The sequence below is a fragment of the Puma concolor genome, chromosome B2 (assembly GCF_028749965.1).
Source record: "Puma concolor isolate L17-30 chromosome B2, mPumCon1.1.hap2, whole genome shotgun sequence".
NCBI classification, from domain to species: domain Eukaryota; kingdom Metazoa; phylum Chordata; class Mammalia; order Carnivora; family Felidae; genus Puma; species Puma concolor.
Window position 1 is genome coordinate 81,298,552 of NC_141671.1, and position 24,125 is coordinate 81,322,676.

Genomic DNA, 24,125 nt, shown 5'->3' on the forward strand with positions numbered 1-24,125 from the left:
TTATTTATTTATTTATTTATTTATTTATTTATTTACTTACTTACTTACTTACTTACTTATTGTTTTTAATGTTTATTTATTTTTGTGGGGGGGCAGATAGAGAGGGGGACAGAGGATCCAAAGTGGGCTCCTAGCTGACAGCAGAGAGAGAGCCTGATGCCGGGCTTTAATTCACCAACCATGAGATGATGACCGGAGCCAAAGTCGGATACAACCGACTGACCCACCCAGGTGCCCCAATATAATTTTTGTAAGCTTAAAAAAGCAAGTAAGCCACCTGGGTGGTTCAGTCAGTTAATGCCCTGACTTTGGCTCAGATCATGATCTCACGGTTTGTAAGTCTGAGCCCAAGTCTGGCTCTGTGCTGACAGCTCGGAGTCTGGAACCTGCTTCGGATTCTCTGTCTCCCTCTCTCTCTGCCCCTCTCGTGCTCGTACTCTCTCTCTCTCTCTCTCTCTCGCTCTCTCTCTCAAAAATAAAAAAACATTTAAATATATATATTTTAAAAAATTATATATCTAGGGGCACCTGGTTGGCTCACTCAGTTAATGTCTGACTTTTACTTTTGGTTCAGGTCATGATCTCACAGTTTTGTAGGTTCAAGTTTTGTGCTGGCAGCTCAGAGCCTGCTTGGGATTGTCTCTCTCTCTGCCCCACCCCCATACTCATACTGTCTCTGTCTCTCTCAAAATAAATCAAAAACCTTAAAAAAAGTTTTTAATTAACAAAATTATATCTCTATATGTAAATGTTATGGGGTTCAAGTCACCTCTAGGAAGTTGTGCTCCTTTCCTATCGCTGCTATGACAGATTACCACACATTTAGTGGCTTAATTCAACACAAATGCGTTCTCTTTCTGTCTCTCTCTATATTTTTTTAATTTTATTTAAATCCAAGCTAATTAACATATAGTGTAGTACTGGTCTCAGGAGTAGAATTTAGTGATTCATCACTTACATATGACACCCAGTGCTCATCCCAACAAGTGTCCTCCTTAATGCCCATCACACATTTACCCCACCACTCCCCCACCTACCTCCCCTCCAGCAACCCTCAGTTTGTTCTCTGTATTTAAGAGTCTCTTACGTGGCACAAAAACAGACACTCAGATCAATGGAACAGAACAGAGAACCCAGAAATGGACCCACAAATGTATGGCCAACTCATCTTTGACAAAGCAGGAAAGAATATCCAATGGAATAAAGACAGTCTCTTCAGCAAGTGTTGCTGGGAAAACTGGACAGTGACGTGCAGAAAAATGAACCTGGACCACTTCTTACACCGTACACAAAAAATACGTACACAAAAAATCAAAATGGATAAAAGACTTAAATGTAAGACAGGAAGCAATCAAAATGCTAGACAAGAAAGCAGGCAGAAACCTCTTTGACCTTGGCTGCAGCAACTTCTTACTCAACATGTCTCTGAAGGCAAGGGAAACAAAAGCAAAAATAAACTATTGGGACCTCATCAAAATAGAAAGCTTCTGCACAGCAAAGGAAACAATCAACAAAACTAAAAGGCAACCGATGGAATGGAATATCAGATAAAGAGGTTAGTATCTAAAATCTATAAAGAACTTATCAAACTCAACACCCAAAAAACAAATAATCCACTAAAGAAATGACAAAAGACATGAATAGACACTTCTCCAAAGAAGACATCCAGATGGCCAACCAACACATGAAAAAATGCTCATCATCAGGGAAATACAAATCAAAACCACAATGAGATACTACTCACACCTGTCAGAATGGCTAACATTAACAACTCAGGCAACAACAGACATTGGTGAGGATGCGGAGAAAGAGGATCTCTTTTGCACTGCTGATGGGAATGCAAACTGGTGCAGCTACTCTGGAAAACAGTATGGAGGTTCCTCAAAATATTAAAAATAGAAATACCCTATGACCCAGCAATTGCACTACTAGATATTTATCCAAGGGATACAGGTATGCTGTTTCGAAGGTGCACATGCACCCCAATGTTTATAGCAGCACTATCAACAATAGCCAAAGTATGGAAAGAGCCCAAATGTCCATCGATGAATGAATGGATAAAGAAGATGTGGTATATATATACATACATACATATATATGTATATATATACATACACACATTATATGTATACACATATAATATATATATAATATATATATAATATATAATATAAAATATATATAATATATATTTACACATATAATGGAGTATTACTTGGCAATCAAAAAGAATGAAATCTTTCCATTTGCAAGATAATAATAAGGGTATTATGCTAAGTGAAATTAGAAGACAAATATCATATGACTTTACTCATATGAGAAATTTAAGATACAAAACAGATGAACATAAGGGAAGGGAAGCAAAAATAACATAAAAATAGAGAGGGGGGACAAAACATAAGAGACCCTTAAATATAGATAACAGAGGGCTGCTGGAGGGGTTATGGGAGGGGGAGATGGGCTAAATGGGTAAGGGGAATTAAGGAATAACTAACTTGGATATAAATTAAAAAATAAATTATTTTTAAAAAAGAAACTAAAAAAAAGTCTCTTATGGTTTGCCTCCCTCTCTGTTTTAATTTTTTCCTTCCCTTCCTCTGTGTTCATCTGTTTTGTTTCTTAAGTTCCACATATGAGTGAAATCATATGATACTTATCTTTCTCTGACTTATTTCACTTAGTATAATACACTCTAGTTCCACCCATGTTATTGCAAATGGCAAGATTATATTCTTTTTGATCATAGAGTAATATTCCATTATATATATATATATATGTATATATATATATATATATATATATACCACATCTTTATCCATTTGTCAGTTGATGGACATCTGGGCTCTTTCCATAATTAGACTATTGTTGGTAGTGCTGCTATAAACATTGGGGTGCATGTGCCCCTTCATATCAGCACTCCTGTGTCCTTTGGATAAATGTCTAGTAGTACAATTAAATACCTAGTAGTAGTGGGTCATAGGGTAGTTCTGTTTTTAATCTTTTGAGGAACATCCATACTGTTTTCCAGAGTGCCTGCACCACAAACGTGTTCTCTTATAGTTCTGGAGGTCAGAAGTCAGAAATGAGTCTTTAGGACTAAAATTAAGGCGTTGACAAGACTGGTTCTTTCTGGATACTCTGCAGGTAATTCCTATATCTTCCGTCTTTTAGAGGCTGCCAGCATTCTTTATCTCACCCCAGTCTCTGCTTCCATTAACACTTTGCCTTCTCCCTTCTCTGACTGTCCTACCTTCCTCATATAAGGAATCTTGTGATTACACGGGACTCACCTGGAAAATTTTACGTCACTTAGTCACACCTGCAATCTCCCTTTACCATGTGAAATCACATACTCATAGGTTCCAGGGATTAGGACATAGACATCTTTGGGGAACCACCATTCAATCTATCATTGAAGTCAAATGAGCAATGTCTTGAAATAACACTTCAATATTAAGTGGTAGCAATGACTAACTTTTATTTGGCCTTTGCTCTGTACCAGACACTTTCCTAAGTACTAGACACGTTATTTTTCTCCTTCAGTCTTTACACTAGCCCTTGGAGGCGGTGCTTGTTGTAAGCCCCATTTTACAGATGTGGAAAGTGAGTCTCAAGAGATTAGTAACTTACCCAACAGCCCAGCTAGCAAATACAGGATTCAGATGAAGGTGTCTGACCTACAGCCTTTGCTCCAAACCACTGATAAAAAGGGAAATGAAGGAGAAGGGCATTCCTGGACAAGAAAACAGTATCTTAAAAAGCTCAGAAGCTTGCAAGAGCTTGCACATTATAACTGTAATGAGGATGTAAAAGGAGGAATGATGGAAGACAGAAATGGGAGGGGAGATAAGGATTTGATGGTGATGGACTCCATGGTGGGTGGCAGGGTCCTGTGGCTAATGGTCAACCATTAAAGGGTTTTATTCTTTATTTTATTTATTTAGAAATATTATTTATTTTTTAATAATAATAATAAGAAATATTATTTATTTTTTAAGGGTGCCTGTGTGGCTCAGTTGGTTAAGCGTCTGACTTCAGCTCAGGTCATGATCTCATGGTCAGTGAGTTTGAGCCCCACATCAGGTTCTGTGTGGTCATCTCAGAGCCTGGAGCCTGATTCAGGTTCTGTGTCTCCCTCTCTTTCTGCCCCTCCTCTCCTCACACTCTGTTTCTCTCTGTCTCTGAAAAATAAATAAACCTTTAAAAAAAAAGAAAATAATTTTTTAAAGTTGATTTACTTACTTTTGAGAGACAGAGAGAGCAGGGGAGGGGCAGAGAGAATCTCAAGCAGGCTCCACACTGTCAGCCTGGAGCCCAACATGGGGCTCGAACCCACAAACTGTGAGATCATGCCGTGAGCTCAAATTAAGAGTCAGATGCTGAACCACTGAGCCACTCTAGGTGCCCGTAATGGGCTTTAGAAAGGAGAATAACTTGATCAGATAGTTGTTTGAGAAAGATAACTGTGGCCTCATTTTGCATTTTGGAAGTAAATGGCAGAGGTGTGAATATAGCAACAAGGAGACCTGCTGTGAGGTTTTTCAAAGATTCCAAATAAGCAATGGTGGAAGCCTGAACTAGAGCCTGAGGAGTGGGAATGGAGAGGAAGGCCAGACTGCAGCCTCGAAGAAGGGGCAGAATCTATTGGGCCTTGCTGACTAATCAAGGTGAGTGTGAGGCAGGTAAGGAAGGCGGAGTTAAGGATGTCTCAAGTTTCTGTCTTGGGCAACTGGTGTCAGTAATTGGGATGAATAATAGAACTTGGAAGTATTAAGACTGTATAGAAAACCCTCTACTTATATTAATAAAGTAATTCTCCACCACCTGAGAAACTGAACATTAATGATGCAAGTTACTCGGGTGCAATAGCCCAATCACAGTGTCTCTACATCCTAGCCACCTGGTCTCATCCTGTTACCACAACCTAATGGAACTGACTATGGTGGTGTCAACAAATCAAACTGCCTACCAACCATAACATATTTAAAACCTGTGTAATCTTGCTCTGTCGCTGAGAAGATATTCTAAGAGGACTTTTAAAAACATAAAGCCTTTTCTCTCTTCTCTGGGAAGGTTGGGGCTAACTGAGGATGAGACAAACACCACATGAAATAATGAACAAAATTACAAGAGATTTATAATTAAGTGCTAAATTATGAACTACATTCTATTCAGAGGAAAGTGATATATGCTATCAGCTCCCTCTGACCTGTCAGCACAGAGCCAGACGTGGGGCTCGAATTTATGAACCGCAAGATCGTGACCTGAGCCGAAGTCAGATGCTAACTGACTGAGCCACCCAGGTGCCCCGAAGATACTAATTTTTATTGAGCATCTACTACCAAACCACCACCCTAAGAAGTATTGTCCCATTTTCCAGGGAAGGGAAAGGAATTTCCTCAAGTCACACATTTACTTATGGGGCCGACCCAGGGCATGAACTCAGGAGAGACTGTCTCAGAGGTGGCGCTCTGGGAAGGCACAGCAGAAGCTAAGACTGTGTAAGGCACACGGGGACTGGTTTGGACAGGCTGATGGGTGTGGCAGAGCAGGGAGAGTCACATGAGGAAAACCAGGAAGGCAGAACTTGGCACAAGTTGTTAGTTCTGCCAGAGAGGAGACATTCTGACTGGAGACTTTCAGTTCGCCCACCACTGCTGGGTGTTTTAAGCATTTCAGTTTGGCAGTAAACATAAAAAGTTTAGTTACAGAGGCGTAAGCCTGGAATACTCAGTGACGGGCTCACTGCCATGAATAATTGTGACAAAACAACAGCTGTTACGAGATCATGAGGCAGCGAGCCCCACCTCAGTACACTTGTGTCCCACCTAAGGACTTTCCAAAGTTCGGGGAAACCAGGCCAGCTGAGCATTCAAATCGCCACTCCCATCACACTCCAGGTATGTATTTTATTGGCGAGAACGATGACTAACTAGTGGGCTGACTTACATGCAAGTTCCTACTTGGCCTTTTTCCTGTCAGCAAAATTTACTACTGTCTTCTAACTCTCCTCCTACTTCAGTATTAAAAATTGTTACTCTCCCAGCAGTAAAGCACATCCAGCCAAGTGACAAGCAAAGAAATGTTAAGGAGAAGTACACAGACAATATGGGCTGGACTTCACCAGGAAGAACAAGAGCACATACTGGCCAGGAAGTGTTGCAAGGAAGGAATTTTCTAGAGCCTTATGCAAACCTCAGTTATTATCCTGGGCAATGTTGCAATTTCACTTCTGGTTTATATTAACTAGTACTAGAAATACATAAGGAATGACCTAATTCTTTTCCTTTCATTAGAACTCTACACTGGTAGGCTGTTTCACTTACTAATTCAAAAAAATCAACATTGAGTATCCCTTTGAGCTCAACACTGACTTAAGTTTTGAAATATGTCATTACAATATTTAATAAATATGGATTCCTTTTTTTTAGCATTTATTCATTTTTGATAGATAGAGACAGAGCATGAGTGGGGTAGGGGCAGACAGAGAGGGAGACACAGAATCCAAAGCAGGCTCCAGGCTCTGAGCTCTGAGCACAGAGCCTGACGAGGGGCTCGAACTCACAAACCATGAGATCATGACCTGAGCTGAAGTCAGATGCTCAACCGACTGAGCCACCAAGGCACCCCAAATATTGATTCCTTTTAAAAAGTTTTTTGAGATGTAATCTTACATTCCATGAAATGCACCCATTTTCAGCGTACAATTTAATAACTTTTAGTATATTGACAGAGTCGTGCAAATATCACCACAATAAGAATTCATTTTTGAGCTTTTTTTTTTGAAGATGTTTTTTAAGTTCATTTATTTTGAGGGAGAGAGCCTGCATGAGCAGGAGAGGGGAAAGAGACGGGAGGGGGGGTGGAGAGAGAGAGAGGAATCCCAAGCAGGCTCTGCACTGTCTGCTTGGAGCCCAACATGGGGCTCGGTCTCACAAATGGGGAGATCATGACCTGAGCTGAAATTATGAGTAGGATGCTCAACTGACTGAGACACCCAGGCAGGTTCCCCTGAAGATTTTCTTTTTAAGTAATCTTTGCACCCAGTGTGGGGTTCGAATTCACAACCCTGGGATCAAGAGTCATGTGTCCCTATTATATGCTCTTGAAAATTATCTACTGAAAAATTCAAATAAAAAACACAAGCTCAGGGGCACCTGGCTAGCTCAGTCCGTAGAGCACATGACTCTTGATCTCAGGGTTGTGGGTTTGAGCCCCATGTTGACTGTAGAGATTAGTTAAAAATAAAATCTTTAGTAGGTTCCTGACTGGCTCAGTCAGTAAAGCACATGATTCTTTTGATTTCAGGGTTGTGAGTTCAATCCCGTGTTGGCTGTAGCAATTACTCAAAAAAAAAAAATAATAATAATAATAATAATAAATGAAATCTTTTTTTATTTTACAAAATTTTTTAAGTGGGCTCCATGCCCAACATAGGGTTTGAACCCACGACTCTGAGATCAAGAGTCACATGCTCTACTGACTGAGCCAGTCAGGCACCCCCTAAAATAAAATCTTTTAAAAAAAAATAATTTTCAAGAGTAAATGATAAGCCACAAAAAGGTTTGTATTCCAAGTTATTAATTAAACTTATTATCCAGTTTTACTTGAGTGGCCAGAGGTCTCTCACACTGCTCTTTCAGAAACCTGTGTTTGGAGAAACAGTGTGTCCAGATAATGTGATTTATTGTTATAGCACATTCTGTAGTTTGACTACTACTTGATGTCCCTGAAGTAAATGAGCACTGAGTAAGGAGGGGACCATGCCCTCACATACGGTAGCTAGCAACCAAGGGACTCTTAAAGTTACTAATGAGTTCTTTTGGAGATCCAAAGAATCAGCTATTTTTAATGATTCTTGATAGCACACAAGGGAAGTCCCCTCATGGATCAACAATGTCAAGTATTTCTACTTTTGCTTTCAGCCTTGATTCTAATTCCCTCCACTCACCCACCTCTCTCACTGTGACCTTGAAGTATAGAACAAATCTCTTTCCAGTTCTTCCCTTTCCCACATGGATCTCTATGACCTTGATTTTGGCTTTATTTGGTTTGCTTTCCTTTCATGCTTGAAATGATTCTTCATCCACTTTCTCTGTCAAAAGTCATCTTTATTGCTGTCTCCTTCTCCCCTCTCTTCACAATCTATTCTGACAGCATATACTGAAAGTTTTGCTTATACTCAGAAATTTGAAACTTGGTGTGAGGAGTTTCTGAACTCTGGTTCTGTAGTTAGCTCTTTCAGGATTTTGCATTCAAAATCTCACTCTTAAGCTTCCCACTCTCACCATCACCTCCTGCTGCCATCTGAGCTCTGACTTCAATAATTCTTCCTTATTCCAATGGATGTATGGTCCATTGATCCTAGAACCATTTCACTGTCCACAATGTCCTCATGTCTGTCCTTAACCAGCTTCTATCCATGATTCATTACTACCTACACCTGACCCTCCTTCAGACTTGCCTGGCAAATCCTAAACCCATGGCAAAAAATTGTCCACCTTTGCACCAAAAAGAACCAGCACTTTCAAGACCTTGGTTTTAGCCCTTACAACTCATTTATGCACTTGACCATGGCAAGAGGAAAACAGCCAATCACGTGGAGTGGCTCACATAAAATTATGACCACTAACCCCAAGGCTGCCTTTAGTGCTGCCTGACAATCCTGTCATATTTCCCTAAATAGTTCACTTTCCACTCACCAAGACAACTGTTTCACACCTTCTCTTCTCGCCTCAAACCTCACACAGCTGATGACCCGATCTCCCATTTTCCTAAGAGAAGCAACCAGAAAAAATGTCTTCCATGTGCTCTGATCACCAACCGCATTTATCATATTCTCTGCCTTCCCACATGGTGTCACAGATAAACTATCTAAGCTCCTGTCCAAGGTCATCATCTCCACTTGGACACTAGATCCAATTTTCTCTCATCTACTCAAAGACATTGCTACACAATTATCCCTCTCTCCTGAATAGTCAAATTGTCCTCTCCACTAGATCATTGCCATCACCCTATCAATATATTCTAAAATATCCTTATCTTAACACAGGACAGCATTTACCTTTCAACTCCACATCTCCCTCTTGGCTATTACCTTACCTCTCTGCTTTCTTGTAAACAAAACTTAAAAAGTGTCTATACACACTGTCTCCACTAACTCTCTCTCTCATTCCCTTTTGAACTATTCCAATCATGTTTTCACCACAACCATAACTTTTGTCAAGGTCACCTGCGAAGTCCATGTTGTTAAATCCTGTGGTCATTCTGAGTCCTCCTCTTACCTGATCCCCTAGCAACATTTGCACAGCTGATCTTTCTCTCCTCCTTCCAACACTTTCTTCACTTGGCTTCCAAGAGAACACCCTTACTTCTCCTCCTGTCTCACTGGCTGCTCCTACTCTGTCCCTTTGGCTAGTTCCTGCTCATCTGCCTGACCTCTATGGATGGAGTCAGTGCCTCAAGGGTTAGTTCTTAGAACCTTCTCTCTTCTCTATATTCTACCCCCACCCTGACGATCTTAGGCAGCCTGTACCTTTAAATACTGTCACTAAACTGATGATGATTCCTAAATGTACATCTCCAGACAGATCACTCCCTTGAACTCCAGATCCATATATTCAATTGCCTACTTGAATCTCCAATGTATATTCTTAAGCACATTAAGTGTATATGTGCAAAAGAGAATGCATGTACATGACTCCGCCTGCCCTAAAGCTATATCCCCTTACAGTCTTCTCCATCTTAGCAAATAGCTTATCAGCTGCACTGCCGAAACCTTTGGTTTTACCGTGATTCCTCCCTATCTCTCACACTCTTATGTTCAAGCTGTTGACAAAATCGGCTAGCTTTGGCCTCAAAATATATCCAGAGTTCCACCACTTTCATCACCATTATCATTATTCCCCTAGGCCAGGATTCTGTCACCTCTTGCCTGCACTATGGCAGCTGCCTCCTAATTGATCTTGCTTCCAACTTAGACTCTCTATAACCTTATAGCCACAGCAACAGAGAGATTCTGATCGCGTCCCTCCTCAGCTTAAAACATTCCAAGACTGCACTGGTTTCCTATCTCAAAGAAAAATCTCCCATCAAAGTCTTTACATGAACTTCAAGCCCTATACAATCTCATTCCCCTTATCTCTCTGACCTCATCTTTTACCATTCTCCTCCTTAGTGTGTTCCAGCCACATCTGCTTCCTTGCTATTTCTCAAAGCCACACTCAACCACTGTTTCAAGGCCTCTGCACTTTTCCCTCTCTTTTTTGGCAAGGGTCCTTCTTTTATAAGGTTCTGGTCCACCCTCCCCCTTCTCTTCTCTCCTTGTTCCTTCCATTTCCCAAATATCTTCATGAGTTTCTCCCTCATTTCCTTGAGTTCTCAACTCAGATGTTGGCTTTCAGTGAGACTTTCTTTGATCACTGTATTCAAAACATCAAAAGCCAAAATTCAAAACTCTGGTCCTTTGCCCTTTCTATTCCTCTTCCCCATAGAACTTATTACCATCTAGTGTACTACATATGTTGTCAAAGTTTACTTATTTATTTTGAGAGAGAGAGAGAGCATGAGCAGGGGAGAGGCAGAGAGAAGGAAAGAGAGAGAGAAAGAACCCCAAGCGGGCTCTGCACTGACAGTGCAGAGCCCGATGTAGGGCTCGAACTCACGAACTATGAGATCATGAACTGAGCTGAAACTGAAGAGTCAGAGGCTTAACTGACCGAGCCACCCAGGCGCTCCTGGTGCACTACATATTTATTTGCTTATTTTTCACAGTACCTCTCTCTCCACAGAAACTTAAGTCTCATCCAAACAATAAATATTTATTGGATGGATTAACAAACTGAATATTTATTGAATAGCTACTATGTGCCTATTTTAGACACTGGTGGTATAACAGTGAACAAAAAATGACACGGTCCCTGCCCTCAAGCAGCTTGTATTTTAGTGCTAGAGACAAACAATGGACAAATGAACAGTATCGATGTGGCGGGACGTTTTTACCGCAATACCCAGGATTCGTGGTCTTGCCACTTCGGAGAATGAAGAGGTGGACACAAAATGAGCAGCAGGCAAAAGTTTATTAGAGTAGAAGATTAGAAAGTAATAGAAGGAAAGCTCTTTCATTGGAAAGTGAATACCTAACGACTAAAGGCAAGGGTCCTTCTTTTATAAGGTTCTGGTCCACCCTACCCCTTCTCTTCCCCCTTGTTCCTTCTCAGGTTCTATCCTTATTGGCTTGACAGCTAGTGTTGGGTTGTCCATTCCTGACTGGCTCATTTCCATTGTATGAGGGGTGGTCTATGGCCATGCTTGGGTCTTTTGTCAAATTCCTGAGGGAAAACCTGAGGGGAGGTAGGTGGTTTCTGTTAAGAGGAACCTGACACCTGAGGGGGTTTGCTGTGGTCAGACACTCCCAGCATTGTTCCAAAATATGTGTTTTTCCACACCAGGGACCTCAGGCCCTCATCTTTCCCTCTCTGCCTATTTTATCCTATCTTTCCCTATTATAGTGATAAGTGCTATGAAGAAAATAAATCATTTAAAAGGATAGAGAGCAGTGAGAGTATCATTTTAGATGGCATGTGAGGGAAATTCTAAGGCAGCACTTGACAAGAACCTTGAATAACATACAAGAGGGAGCCCTGCAGAGGTCAGAGGGAGAGAATCCAGCAAGTACAGAGCTCCTGAGGCCAGGCCAGCTTGGCATGACCAAGGAAAAGCAAAGCCAGCTCATGGGGAGAGAGCAGAACAGGGTACAAATGGTAAGACTGGTAGGCAGAGGTTGCAGTAAGAACTTGGGATTTTTCTGTGACAATATGGGAAGCCGTTGGAGCGTTTTGAGCAGGGCAGCAGTAGGATCTGATTCACATTTTAAAGGCCTGCTTTGGTGCTGTGTGGAGAGCAGCCTCTGGAAGGGTGAGGCAGGGCAAAGGGAGACCCCTTAGGAGGTCACCCAAGTATTCAGTGAGCACGGAAGTGGTGATAGCAACGAAGGTGGAAGAAACAGTCAGATTTGAATACATATGTATCACAGATTGGATGTGCTGATGAATTAGATGTGAAATGGGAGAGAAAAAGATCAAATGATTATCCAAGGTTTTGGCCTGGGCCCCTGGGGCATATCCTTTACCAAGATGGGGAACCTTTGGAGGAACAGGTTTGGGGAAGATGGTGTTTAAATCGAGATGACCCAGGGAGTGGAATATAGAGAAATCTGAAGACTGGACCCTGGCACACTAAGGAAAATGAGGAGGAAGAGACAAGAGACAAGGAGGGATGCAAAAGACATAGGACAGAGTAGAGTCCTGGAACCAAATAAGGGGTGGCAAGGAGATGTTTCCAGTGAGAGGGAATGAGGGGCGGTTGGCTGGCTCAGTTCATAGAACATGTGACTCTTGATCTCAGGATTGTGAGTTTGAGCCACACATGGGGTGTAGAGATTACTTAAACCTAAAATCAAAAAAAAAAGAAAAGAAGAGGAACTGATAAATTGGGTCTAATGCGATTGAGGACTGAAACGTGATCATTGGATTTGACAATGAGGAAGTCATTGAAGAAATAGTGTCAGTGGAGTGGTGGGTGAGCAGAAAGCCTGATGATGGTGGGTCAGAATGGATCTGACAGACTCAGAATCAAGTAGTACTAACGAGAGGCCTTGGGCAAATAGTTAAACCTCTCTGCTATCAGCTTTCTCGTCTGCTAAGGGAAATAGTAACTCCTTGCTCAGAAAATGTGGTATAAATTAATAAGAATTCAGAAAATTTTGAACTATATGCAAAATCAACCTAAATGTTTTAATGTTATGTTTAATGATACATGTTTTTAAAAATGGGAAACAAATATATATTAAAGCCCTACTATAACACGCACTTTTCATGCTTTTAAAAACATTTTTTTAAGTAATCTCTACACCCAACATGGGGCTCGAATTCATGATGCCAAGGTCAAGGGTCACATGCTCCATCAACTGAGACAGCCAGGTGCCCTGCACTTGGCATGTTTGATCTTATTTAATTTTGATTAATCCAAATATAAACATGCTATATAAAAAGACCGAATAGTGCAGCTCTTCCTGCCCATTGGTCTTATCCCTGTGCTAATTTAATAAAAACACCTTTTTCGGGGCCATTGGGTGGCTCAGTGAGTTGAGCGTCCAACTCTTGATTTTGGCTCAGGTCCTGATCCCAGAGTCATGAGATGGAGCCCCAAGCTGGATGCTGCGCTGAGTGTGAGCCTGCTTAAGATTCTCTCTCTCTCTCTCTCTCTCTCTCTCTCTCTCTCAAATAAAAAAGTTAAAAAAAAACACCTTTTTGCACTAAAAAAATTAAAAATTAAGACCAGAAAGAAGTAACAGGAAATGTCTCATTTAATGTTCTTCATGTGATCCTGAACACTTCATTTTATTTAATCATTGAAATGCTCAAAATCTTTCTAAAAGGATTTACATCTGACTGTAATCTGGACCTTTGATATTCATTTTAGAGAAAGTAAACACCCACTTAGTAACATTTTCAGATATGACAACCTTGTGGAAGTTTGTTCCTCAAAACCAAACAAAACAAGCTAGGGGTTCTTTTCTAAAGACATGTTAACCAGTCTAGCTACGTACACATCTCCCTAGTATCAATTTGTACAACTCGTATTCCTTTCTGTGATTCTGTTGGGTTTTGCCCTGTTCCTTTGTAACACCGTGCTTCCTAGTAAAAGCTCCTTCCTCAGCCTCAGGGCCTTTTCCCCTGCCTTTTCTGACAAGGAGTGGCCCACCCGCCCCAGCCTCTACCTTGCAAAACCACCCTTTTCCTTTCTCAGGGTTTAGACACAGTGCTTTATTTTTAAAGAACATCCTTCTCCAACACAGACTTGGGAAGGAAACTACTCCAAATTGGGAAGAGGGTTTTCATCAAAGAAAGATCTAAAAAGCATTGTCTTAAAGGTTTTATTTTTAAGTAATCTGTATGCACAACATGGGGCTTGAATTTACAACTCCGAGATCAAAAGTCACATGCTCAAGGGACGCCTGGGTGGCTCAGTTGGTTGAGCATCTGACTTCAGCTCAGGTCATGATCTTACTGTTGGTGGGTTTGAGCCCCGCATCGGGCCTTGTGCTGACAGCTCAGAGCCTGGAGCCTGTTTCTGATTCTGTGTCTCCCTCTCTCTCTGCCCCTCTCCCACTCCCGCTCTGTCTCTCTCTCTCAGAAATAATAAACATTAGAAAAAAATTTTTTTAAGTCACATGCTCTATAGACTGAGCCAGCCAGGCACCCCTAAAAGACATTGTTTCAATTCTGCATACTTTTGAGTACAAATGTGTACTTTTGTTCCAGAATGGATATTTTTGAGCAAAAATATGAAACCTTGGTCACCTGGGTGGCACAGTCAGTTAAGCATCTGACTCTTGGTTTCAGCTCAAGTCATGAACTCACAGTTCGTGTGATAGAGCCCTATGTCGAGCTCTTCTCTCTCTCTTCCCCCACCCCCCCCATAAAATTAAATAAATAAATTTAAAAATACTAAACCTCTTCTCCCTGCTGCTTCTGAACCTCTGTCTTCCTTGTCCAACACCCTTTCACCATTTGGCCTCGCTCCCAGACAAGGGCACCCTCCCAGACAGGGCAGTTTTAGAGGTGGGAAATCAGGCATGCTGAGGGTAGACTATTTGAGTTCAGCCTTACACATTGTACAGTGTGGTGGGAAATATACTGGCCTGGACACCAAGTGATCCAGCTTCTAATTCCAGCCCCATTGGGGGCCTCCGGCACATCACGTGTTTATCCAGGGCTTTAGTGGCCCTGTGTGGAGAACATGGACCAGAAGTGCTGTCGGGTTCTTGCTATCCCTGCTCCTCAGATGAGGACACTAAGGCATGGAGATGGGAAGGTATCGTGATAGATTCCTCTGAGGGTGTCAGAAAAGAGTAGACACTGAGGATTAATTCATTGTTTGATTTCTCTTGGCAAAACAGTGTAAGGAAGAAAAATAGCATCATAGGACAAATGAGGCTTTTCTTCTCATGAAACCAAGTACAGATGCTTTCTGATTTACAATGGTTTGACTTAAAGTTTTCTTTTTTTTTTTTTTTTTTTAGTTTTTTTTAATGTTTATTTTTGAGAGAGAGAGAGAGACAGAGACAGAGTGTGAGCAGAGAAGGGTCAGAGAGAGAGGGAGACACAGAATCTGAAGCAGGTTCCAGGTTCGGAGCTGTCAGCACAGAGCCCAACATGGGGCTTGAACCCACAAACTGAGATCATGACGTGAGCCGAAGGCGGACACTCAACCAACTAAGCCACCCAAGCGCCTCTCAACTTAAAATTTTCAATTTGACGCTGGTGTGAAAGCTATACTCATCCAGTAGAATCTATACTTTCAATTTTAAATTTGGGTCTTTTCCTGGGTCAGCGATACATGGTATGATCCTCTCTCAAGATGGCGAGCAGAGGCAATCACGGCTCCAACCAGCCACACGATCACGAGAGTGAGCAATCAACATACTTAAAACCCTCTGTACCCACACAATCGTTCTGTTTTAACTTTCAGAACAGTATTCAATAAATTACACAGATACTCAACATTTTGGATAAAAGTCTCTATGTTTGATAATTTTGCCCAATTAGAGGCTAGACTAAGCTATGATGTGTGGCAGGTTAGTGTGTTCAAAGTGTTTTCAACTTACAATATTTCCAATATATGAGGGTTTATTGGGACATAACACCATTGTAAGTGGAGGAAGATCTGAAATGGAAATTTCAGACATTTCTTGGAAATGCTAGTAAATAGATTTCTTGAGTCATTTTCAAGATGGTTATATCTCTTGGACCTGGGATTAATGGGTCATTTCTATTTCCTTTTTATCTTTTTATGTGTTCTCTGAATCTTTTACTAATACATATTAGTTCTGCAATCAGAATGGGTACTTTAGGAGAAAAAAAAGAAGAAAATGGCTTTAACCGTACAAATGGAAGAGAACAGGAAAAAAACTTAAAAACTAATAATGATGAAACTGACATTTATTACGTGTCATTTATTATATATTGGACAGTAACTGGCTCATTTACTTCCTCTCAACTCTGGATAAGAAGCTATTTATTATTACTTCCATTTTGCATATAAGAAAAATGAAGCAGAGAGGGGTCAAATAACTTCAGAAGTCACAGAGCTAGTAAATTCAATTGCTGGGACTTCACTTAGCTAGTCTAACATCAGGGCCCTTCTATTTATCACCTGCCTCATAAATGATCTAAAAATGAGGTATAATCTTATATAACTTCAGAGAACAGATTTTTCATACTAATTACATTTTATTTAGGTTAATATTCCCTGAACACACATTAACAAAAGGCTGGAAGAAAGTGGTTTGAAACTATGGTAGATCTGTGATTTAATTTAACTCCGTGTAGACCAATGGTCGTCTATACAATTAACTCTAGCACAGAGTTGGCTTATCCACTCTGGTTTATCCACTCTGGTTTATGCCAAATCTGTGCTACAGTTGACAACATAGACAACCATTGGTCTATGCTGTGTTAAATTAAACAAGGAGACTATTAGACCTAGGTGGTTCTAATGTCTTTTAGGCCTAAGTAAACCCATAAATATCTCAAGGCTTAGAAATCAAACTTGAGGACAACCAATCACAAACAGCCAATGAGTCTTTGTGAATAAGACAAATGCTTAAGCTACAGCTAATCACATGATTTCCTTGCTTTGTTTCCACCTTTCCTTTGTAAGTCTTCGTAACTTCTGCTCCTAACCACTTCTGATTTGGCACTGCCTTAATCCCACTGATATTTGCTCAAATAAACTCTGAAAAATTGTGATATGCCTCAGTTTGTCTTTTAACGGCTCTGATATCTGGCTTGTTTTACGTAGGTACCTCAAAGAAAGTTGAAAGAAGGTGATTCAAATTGCCAGGAAGAGTTTGGGAACATCCACACTGCCAATCAGTTTTTTAAAACAAAATTTTTAAAAAGGCATAATCTATCCACGGAACAAGACTACGTCAGCACCACAAATAATCAAGGACAAATCACACACAACGAAGGAAGTGCTCATCACTGCTACCCGTTTTGTGCACACAAGATAGTCCCTATCTCTCAACTAGGAACGTCAGCCACTTTAGGCTTTTGAATGTTGGTCTTTCTCCTGTTGTCTTCTACCTACTGACTTTTCAATCAGCTCTCCTCCTGTGGCCGGATCCATTTCACGGCATATCACTCCCACCTCAGAAGACTGGGTCACAGAAGTGATTTCAGGACTCATAAGTGAGCAAAGGCCTCAAGCTCAAATATTAGCTGAATGACTGAATAATTACTATAGGTATGGTCCTCTGGACAAGCGATCTGCCTAATATCTCAGGGAAGGAAAGGCCACAGAACTGCAAGCTGTAAGAGAGATTACCTACACTAACCAAATCAGGTTCTGACTGAGGAGGGTAAGGGAGTTCAGCAAAGCGAAAGAGACCAACTACCTCCATTTTGACCTCCATCTGTACTTGGTAAGTGATTAAGTTCTTCTTTCCAGCTTGACTCTTAACTCTGGCAAAAGACCCTGCAGGCAAAGCATTTTCTAATGGGAACTGAAACTATCCCCTCAAGCAACAAGGACCACCCTGAGCCAGCAAGACTTGGCCCGTGACAGTGATCAACCAGACCTTTACTGCCCACCCATGCATGTACCCACTGACTTTTTTCCCACATTTTCCTCATATAAACCTGGGAGTATTTTCAGCACTTTGGAGACAGTCTTTGAGATGCATGAGTCCCCTGTCTTCTCAGTGTGTTGGCCTCACTGAAATAAATTCCTGTCTTGTTTCACCACCACTCATTTCTCTGCCTTTGGATTTTGTCAGCAGTGACTGGCCGAACCTGGTCTGTTTAGGACCCCCAGAGCTAGGTGCTCTTGCACCCCTGTACCCCGGCTACACTGATGGGTCATTTCTGGACAGTCATTGCCGCATGAGATTGGGGCTCTCTTTCTTATCTTGTCAGAGGGCCAGAAGTTTTCCAAGATGGAAGAAGACCCCTCCCCTCCCATTGTTTTCCTCCTCAGCCCTCACTTTCTGGTATACAGTGCGTGTTGTAAGTGCACAGTGGCGGATCTCTGTGTTTTTCCTTTCCAGGTGGCCTAAGTGGCAAAGAAGGTGGGAACCAATTCCTTCTAGGGAAAAGACCTGTCCATCCTGTTCTCTTTTCCTCTGGTATCTCTTCAACTTCCTGTCTTCCATGTGACCAATTTGGTAGTAATATTTGGGTTTAGGGTTAAAGAGAAGTAAGGGTCATCCTTGCCAGAGCTCCCTGCCTCAGGGTTTCGCACACAAGCCCAGCAACAATAAATTAATGCAGCCCGGATTGAAATCTTATCACACTATATCTCAGAGGTGCAAAGAAAATGTTGGAGATGGAACTTTAAAATCACCAATTAAAGTATTTTACTTTTCTAATTTAACATAGTCTCCTTCCAGGTAATAACTCCCAGTAAGAGCTGTTTCTCTCCTTTTTTCTTTTTCTCCTTAAGTAGGTGTCTGGAGGGCGGTGCTTAGGTGACCTCATGCTTCCAGAGCCTTGCTCTTTGGATATCACCAGCCTGTGCCTCAAGAGTGCTAGTCTGGTCTTGTCCCTGAGCTGCCAGTCAGAAGGGCTGCTCTCCTGGCTCCCAGCTCTCATGGCTGGCAGGAACTTTTCTTGCATCATCTCCCTCCTTCCCAAAATGAAATTTGTCAACACCTACTTCCCAGAGCCCTACTAGCAGAATGGCCACTGGGAAACATAATTTATGGGAGAGACGAAAACACATATATGCACCCCCAACATACCCTTTGTCACTTTATGTTGCCTCATCATTGTCTGTTGTCTGATTATCACTCTGGGAACCCTGAGAGGGAAAGAGTCTGGAATTTGGGGTTATCGCAAATACTTCATAAGGTCAAGCTCTTAACAGGTAATTTCTAGTATTACTTCTACATATGGCATTCTTTCTCATTATACTCTTATACTCTCCTCATGTACCCCAGGAAAACGTTCAGGGATTTTCTGTTTTGCTTGCTGCTATAACCCCAATGTCTAAGTAGTACATGGCACAGAGTAGGTGTTCAATAAATATTTGTGGGATGAGTGAAGGGTTGATCACATCTGCTGTGGTGGATTTATCCAGGTCAGCTCTCAGAGGGGATCTTATTTCCCTTACCTCCAGGTGGTCGCAGAGCAGCACACGGAAGCTGATGTGTTGTCCACAGCGCGCGCCAGCTCAGAGGTGGTAGCTGAAGCAGTGGGGCTTGGTGAGGTCCCTCAGGAAGAGCAAGAGGGAGGACAAATGGGGCCAAGAGTAGCCCAAAAGGAGCAGTTCTCAAACTTTTAAATCTCAGAGCCCCTTTATAGTTTTAAAAATTGTTGAGGGCTCCCAGAAGCTCTCATGGGTTGTATCAATATTTATTGTATTAAAATTGAAACAAAACTTTTAAATATTTATTAACTTGTTTAACAAAAAAACCCACATTACGTGTTAGGATAAATAACATTTTCATTTACAACATAACTATCTTTGGGGCACCTGGGTGGCTCAGTCAGTTGAGCATCCAACTCTTAATTTCGACTCAGGTCATGATTTCAGCATCATGTTATGGAGTCCTATGTAGGGCTCCATGCTTAATATTCTCTCTCTCCTCTGCCCCTCTCCCCTACTCATGAGTGCTCTCTAAAACAAAACAAAACAAAACAAATGAAATGAAATGAAATGAAATAAAATAAAATAAAATAAAATAAAATAAAATAAAATAAAGCTATCCTTTCCAAAATAAAAGTCACTGAGAGGAGGGGCAGTTCTTTTTTGGCAAATTGCCTATGTCTGGCTTCACTTGATCTTAGCCAAAAGGCCGAGAAGCGATGCCTATGTCTGGCTTGATAGAAGGCAGCTGGGTTTCATGTCTGCCTCTGTATTCAATCTGCTGTGATATGTTTTAGTTGAAATTCGGCCTCATACAGACACACAGTGGGAAAAGGAAGGATCTTGGGGACTGCAGGGGTTCTCTGACCACATTCTGAAAACTGCTGTCCTAAAACGAAAGGTGCTGTAGCAATAATGATGATCTCCGCTACAGAGCCTCCAGCCCTCCAGGGAGTCCAGACCCTGCTATTAGAACAGAATCCCTGTTTCTCACCCTCCTCCCACCAGCCTCTCTGCTTAGGATTGCACAATTCTTTAATAATGTATAAAATGGCTGACAGCCTTGAGCAGCAAAATTAGATAAGATGTAAGTTCTTGGAGTATGCTGGTCTTGGGTAGAAGGAAGCATAACAGGCATCTCAGAAAGGGGATGAAGGAAAGAACACATGCATTCTTAGTAAGGAGAGGAAAGAGGTTATGAAGTTCAGGCGCATTTGCAAGCAAGTATGTTTCATATTTGCACCCAGTGCCTGGGCTGAAAAAAGGAAACAAACAATAAAGCTCAGCCTGCTGGGTGTGTGTGGAAGGAGCTGGTTCTCAGAGGGGAGGAACTGGCCTACGCAATTACATTCTACTTCAGTATCTTCTCAGGACTTGCTGGAGGGCCACAGCTTTATCCCCATTGGTTGAGGATCTCATGGAAAGATAGTCGACTCTACCAGGTACAGTTCTAAGACCAGTCAATTCTCAACACGGTGGAGTGGCCTTGCTACCACTGGTGGGAAGGCTTCAAGTAACACTTTCTGTTTATAAACCCTTCCTCCCAGGCTAATACCAGCAACCACCACCTTCACTGTGTATCTTGCTTACCTGCTTTACAGAGGGAAGGCACAGCCAACAGCTGTCACTCGCCCTCGCAGCCTCCAAATACCGCAAGTGGCCCAGCTCTACCTGGAAGGATGTATGTATGAATGTGAGTGACTCTGTACTACTGTGGCTAGAGGCAAAAGCCACACCCTGGAGCCTTTTAATAAACAGATGACAGGTCCAAACTTTGTCATTTGTTGTTGTTTTTTTTTTTTAATGTTTATTTTTCAGAGAGAGAGAGAGAGAGCAGGGGAGGGGCAGAGAGAGAATCTCAAGCAGATTCTCTGATGTGGGGCTTGAACTCACAAACTGTGAGATCATGACCTGAGCCGAGATCAAGAGTCGGACACTTACCCAACTAAGCCACTCAGGCACCCCATCTTTTGTTTTTTTTAGAGAGAGAACGAGCAAAGGGGGAGGCAGAGGGAGAGAGAGAGAGAATGAGAGACTCTCAAGCAGGCTCCATGCTCAGCACAGAGCCCAACGCAGGGCCCAGTCCTACAATCCTGGGATCGTGACCCGAACTGAAATCAAGAGTTGGATGCCCTAATGACAGAGCCACCCAAGTCCAAACTTTGTATCTGGAAATTTTCAAGGATTTTTCTTAAATACTATGAAATAAACTTACCATCTGTGCTGCACTTACTTCTATCCTGGCTTGTGACATCTTTTGCATTATTGCTCTACGTGGCTGTTTAGGTGGCCCAGGAGCATGACTGGCCTGTTTAGCACAGTAATCCCCAAATCTCATACAGTCTTTGGTACACAGAAAGCACTTAAAAGTTTTTAGTTAATGAAAGGTAAGCACATTAATTCTGAAGATCTTACTATAATGTGTACCACACATTATGCCATTTAATTAAGATTATCTTGTAAAGCTTATCTTCTTAAGAAGGTATAAGTTCTTTGAAAGCAGGAAATGTATATTTGTGAGGGTTTTGTTTGTTTTTTTTTTTTTGGAAGGGGGGGCAGGCAGGGTGTGGAGGGACACAGTGAGTGTGGAGCCTGACATGGGCTTGATATGGGACTCGATCCCACAATCCTGGGATCATGACCTGAGCCGAAATCAAGAGTCAGACACTCAACCAACTGAATCACCCAGGCGCCCCTGTTTGTGAGGTTTTTTTAGACGTTTTGCATAGCAACCTATATCCACCTATCTTAGGGGAATGTTCCCCAGATCCTTCTAAAAGGCACATCTTCTTTTATACAATGTTAAAAGCTATATTTATGTATCATTTTGCTACAGAGTAGGACCTGCTTATTTTTTTTCTCAGTCTCACTAATGGTTTTAGATAGAGAACATTATTAGTTTATGTTCCAATAATATTCCTTGTTACTCAGAAAAAAATGTCAGCTAAAGGGCTTGTTTTACTATCCCTTATGTAACAAAATCAGACTAAACATGAAAGCATATGTTTAACATACCAGCTCTGCTTTTATCTGTTTAAAATGGAAAAGCTTCCATAGATTTTTTTTTTTTTTTTTTTTTTTTTTTTTTTTACCTAAAGTGGGATAGCAGTTCCTGGGAAGGAATATACAATATTTCGATGAAAAGATTGACAGACATTAAAAAACCAATATGAATAAATTAATAGACCAGACAGAGAAATTTCCCATGTGGAAAGAGATTTCTGTGTCTCTCCAAAAACTCACTCTACCTATTAGCTCAATGAATAAGTATTAACAAGGATTGGGATTTTTGTTATTGATGTTATTTTATAATGCAACAGTTTTATTGAGATAAATTCGCATACCATAAAATTCACACTTTCAAAGTTTACAATTCAATGGATTTAAGCACATTTATAAAATTGTGCAACCATCACTACTATGTAATTTTAAAACATTTTTATTAAAACAAAAATTTTAGTGGCCTGGGTGACTCAGTCAGTTGAGCATCCAACTCTTGATTTCAGCTCAGGTCATGATCTCACAATTCATGAGATTGAGCCCTACATCAGGCTCCATGCTGAGCACAGAACCTGCTTGGGATTTTCTCTCTCCCTCTCTCTCTGCCCCTTCCCTCCTAAAATAAATAAATAAACTTAAAATTTTCTTTTAAATAAAAAATAAAAGTTTTTTGTTTCTAAAAAGAAACTCCATACCCATTAGTGGGCCCTCCACCCCCCCCCCCCCCAATTCCCTCTTCCCTCAGCCCCTAGCAACTGCTAATCTACTTTTTCTCTCTATGGATTTGCCTTTTCTGGACATTTCATATAAAAGAAATATTAAACTATGGGACCTTTTGTGTCTGGTTTCTTTCACTGAGCATGGTTTCAAAGTTCACCCATGTTGAACCATGTATCTGTATTTCATTCCTTTTTATGGCCAAATACTATTCCATTGTATGGATATACCACATTTTGTTGGTCCATCCCATTAATCAACAGCCATCCATTAACTGACAGACATTTGGGTTGTTTTCACTTTTTGGCTATTATAAATAATGCTGCTATGAACATTTATGTACAAGCATTTGTATGTGTGTATATAACTATATATTTTATTTCAGTTCTCTTGGGTATATACTTAGGAGTGAAATTGCTAGGTTATAAATAACCATGTTTAACATTTTGAGGAATTGACAAGCTGTTTTCCAAAGCAGCTGCACCATTTTACAATCCTACCGGTAATGCATGAGGGTCCTAATTTCTCTATATCCTCACCAACATCTGTCTTTTTATTATTATTATTATTATTATTATTATTATTATTATTATAGCAAGCCTAGTGGATGTAAAATGGTATCTCATTGTGGTTTTTTATTTGCATTTCACAAATAATTACTAATTTTAACATCTTTCTATGTGCTTATTGGCCACTTATATATCTTCTTTGGAGAATTGTCTATTCAAATCCTTTGTCATTTTTACATTGGGTTATCTGTCTTCTTATTGTTGAGTTGTAAGAGTCCTTCACATATTCTGGATATAAGTCCCTTATCAGATATATGATTAGGAAATAATTTCTCCCATTCTGTGCATTAGGTTCTGTCCGTAACTCTAAACTCTGGGCAAATTACTTCACTTTCCTCATCTAGAAAGTAAGAGGATTCAAAAGACTCACTTTAGAATTAGCTTGTGTATCACTGGGAGCAGGGCTGGTGACCCAGAGTATAAGACACCAAGAGTTTCCATGTGATTCTTCTTCTGAAATACCAACATTATTAAAAATTTGGGGATAAGCAGAATCTTAAAAGTCCAGAGGAAAGAAAAACAGTACGTGCTGAGAAAATGGAAATTTTGACTCTGTTGAGAAACTGGTGGCAACAGTATCACAGTTGTGTCAAAGTAATCAGGATGAGTGGACTCTGGAGAGATAAATTATGCCTGCCTGCCCATCAGAACGAAGGAGCTGAGCATGTGACATTGCAGCATGCC

General features: G+C 41.0%; 1 long non-coding RNA gene across 3 annotated transcripts in view; it reads left to right on the forward strand.

Moving 5' to 3' along the window:
• LOC147581076 (uncharacterized) overlaps positions 1 to 20,927 on the forward strand; it is a 46,828-nt gene extending 25,901 nt beyond the window's left edge. Inside the window, exons 4-7 of one of the 3 annotated variants that reach the window (XR_015251383.1) lie at positions 4,491 to 4,667; positions 16,867 to 17,491; positions 20,516 to 20,597; positions 20,757 to 20,927. This is a non-coding gene — a long non-coding RNA (uncharacterized LOC147581076). Of the gene's footprint in view, positions 1 to 4,490; positions 4,668 to 16,866; positions 17,817 to 20,515; positions 20,598 to 20,756 lie in introns of those variants that run through there. The other 2 variants (XR_015251382.1, XR_015251379.1) reach the window with 2 other exon arrangements.
• Positions 20,928 to 24,125: the final 3,198 nt, after the last annotated feature.